The sequence below is a fragment of the Arachis duranensis genome, chromosome 6 (genome assembly GCF_000817695.3).
Source record: "Arachis duranensis cultivar V14167 chromosome 6, aradu.V14167.gnm2.J7QH, whole genome shotgun sequence".
NCBI lineage: Eukaryota > Viridiplantae > Streptophyta > Magnoliopsida > Fabales > Fabaceae > Arachis > Arachis duranensis.
The window spans coordinates 50,896,276-50,899,642 of NC_029777.3; positions in this window are offsets into that span (position 1 = coordinate 50,896,276).

The following is a 3,367-nucleotide window of genomic DNA, read 5'->3' on the forward strand; positions in this document are numbered from 1 at the left end:
AGGAAAGAAAAAGACCATAAGTCTGGATAGCACACTCATCGCTCTTCAAATTGGAGGGTGTATCCTACACTAGAACGCATGTAAATGAGGGTTTTCGAAATTAATGGGAGTAAAATGTATTTTAGTCGCGTACTCCTCACCTCGATTAAGGTTGTGTTTAGCTCCGGAGTCCATGCAAAATTTATTTTCGAGGAAAGAAAAATACCACAAGTCTCGGAGTCCATGCAAAATTCATTTTCGAGGAAAGAAAAATACCACAAGTCTGGAGAGCACACTCATCGCTATTTAAATTGGAGGGTGTATCCTACACTAGAACTCATGTAAATTAGGGTTTTTGAATTTAATGGGAGTAAAATATATTTTAATCGTGTACTCCTCACCCCGATTAAGGTTTTGTTTAGTTCCGGAGTCCATGCAAAATTCATTTTCGAGGAAAGAAACATACCACAAGTCTGGAAAGCACACTTATCGCTCTTTAAATTGGAGGGTGTATCCTACACTAGAACTCATGTAAATTAGGGTTTTCGAATTTAATGGGAGTAAAATATATTTTAATCGTGGACTCCTCACGCTGATTCAGGTTATGTTTAGCTCCGGAGTCCATGCAAAATTCATTTTCAAGGAAAGAAAAAGACCATAAGTCTGGATTGCACACTCTTCGCTCTTTAAATTTGAGGGTGTATCCTACACTAGAACTCATGTAAATTAGGGTTTTCGAATTTAATGGGAGTAAAATATATTTTAATCATGTACTCCTCACCCTGATTAAGGTTTTGTTTAGCTTCGGAGTCCATGCAAAATTCATTTTCGAGGAAAGAAAAATACCACAAGTCTGGAAAGCACACTTATCACTCTTTAAATTGGAGGGTGTATCCTACACTAGAACTCATGTAAATTAGGGTTTTCGAATTTAATGGGTGTAAAATATATTTTAATCGTGTACTCCTCACCCCGATTAAGGTTGTGTTTAGCTCCAGAGTCCATGCAAAATTCATTTTAAAGGAAAGAAAAATTCCACAAGACTGGAGAGCACACTCATCGCTCTTTAAATTGGAGGGTGTATCCTACACTAGAACCCTTAGGGTTTTCGAATTTATTGGGAATAAAATATTTTTTAATCGTGTACTCCTTTCTCTGATTAAGGTTGTGTTTAGCTCCGGAGTCCATGCAAAATTCATTTTCGAGGAAAGAAAAAGAACATAAGTCTGGATAGCACACTCATCGCTCTTTAAATTGGAGGGTGTATCCTACACTAGAACTCATGTAAATGAGGGTTTTCGAATTTCATGCGAGTAAAATATAATTTAATCATGGAATCCTCACGCCAATTAAGGTTATGTTTAGCTCAGGAGTCCATGCAAAATTCATTTTCGAGGAAAGAAAAAGACCATAAGTCTGGATAGCACACTCATCGCTCTTTAAATTGGAGGGTGTATCCTACACTAGAACTCATGTAAATTAGAGTTTTCGAATTTAATGGGAGTAAAATATATTTTAATCGTGTACTCCTCACCTCGATTAAGGTTGTGTTTAGCTCCGGAGTCCATGCAAAATTTATTTTCGAGGTAAGAAAAATACCACAAGTCTGGAGAGCACACTCATCGCTATTTAAATTAGAGAGTGTATCCTACACTAGAACTCATGTAAATTAGGGTTTTAGAATTTCATGGGAGTAAAATATATTTTAATCGTGGACTCCTCACATCGATTAAGGTTATGCTTAGCTCAGGAGTCCATGCAAAAATCATTTTCGAGGAAAGAAAAAGACCATAAGTCTGGATAGCACACTCATCGCTCTTTAAATTGGAGGGTGTATCCTACACTAGAACTCATGTAAATGAGGGTTTTCGAATTTAATGGGAGTAAAATATATTTTAATCGTTTACTCCTCACCCCGATTAAGGTTGTGTTTAGCTCCGGAGTCCATGCAAAATTTATTTTCGAGGAAAGAAAAATACCACAAGTCTGGAGAGCACACTCTTCGCTCTTTAAATTAGAGGGTGTATCCTACACTATAACTCATGTAAATTAGGGTTTTCGAATTTAATGGGAGTAAAATATATTTTAATCGTGTACTCCTCACCCCGATTAAGGTTGTGTTTAGCTCCGGAGTCCATGCAAAATTCCTTTTATAGGAAAGAAAAATTCCACAAGTCTGGAGAGTACACTCATCGCTATTTAAATTGGAGGGCGTATCCTACGCTAGAACCCATGTAAATTAGGGTTTTCAAATTTAATGGGTGTAAAATATATTTTAATCGTGTACTCCTTTCTCCGATTAAGGCTGTGTCTAGCTCCGAAGTCCATGCAAAATTCATTTTCGAGGAAAGAAAAATACCACAAGTCTAGAGAGCACATTCATCGCTCTTTAAGTTGGAGGGTGTACCCTACACTAGAACTCATGTAAATTAAGGTTTTCGAATTTAATGGGGTAAAATGTTTTTTAACCGTGTACTGATCACTTTGATTAAGGTTGTGTTTAGCTTCGGAGTCCATGCAAAATTTATTTTCGAGAAAAGAAAAATACCACAAGTCTGGAGAGAACACTCATCGCTATTTAAATTGGAGGGTGTATCCTACACTAGAACTCATGTAAATTAGGGTTGTCGAATTTAATGGGAGTAAAATATATTTTAATCGTGTACTCCTCACCCCGATTAAGGTTTTGTTTAGCTCCGGAGTCCATGCAAAATTCATTTTCGAGGAAAGAAAAATACCACAAGTCTGGAAAGCACACTTATCGCTCTTTAAATTGGAGGGTGTATCCTACACTAGAACTCATGTAAATTAGGGTTTTCGAATTTCATGGGAGTAAAATATATTTTAATCGTGGACTCCTCACGCCGATTAAGGTTATGTTTAGCTCAGGAGTCCATGCAAAATTCATTTTCGAGGAATGAAAAAGACCATAAGTCTGGATAGCATACTCATCGCTCTTTAAATTGGAGGGTGTATCCTACACTAGAACTCATGTAAATGAGGGTTTTCGAATTTAATGGGAGTAAAATATATTTTAATCGTGTACTCCTCAACCCGATTAAGTTTATGTTTAGCTCCGGAGTCCATGCAAAATTTATTTTCGAGGAAAAAAAATACCACAAGTCTGGAGAGCACACTCATCGCCCTTTAAATTAGAGGGTGTATCCTACACTATAACTCATGTAAATTAGGGTTTTCGAATTTAATGGGAGTAAAATATATTTTAATCGTGTACTCCTCACCCCGATTAAGGTCGTGTTTAGCTCCGGAGTCCATGCAAAATTCATTTTCGAGAAAAGAAAAATACCACAAGTCTAGAGAGCACACTCATCGCTATTTAAATTGGAGGGTGTATCCTACACTAGAACTCATGTAAATTAGGGTTTTT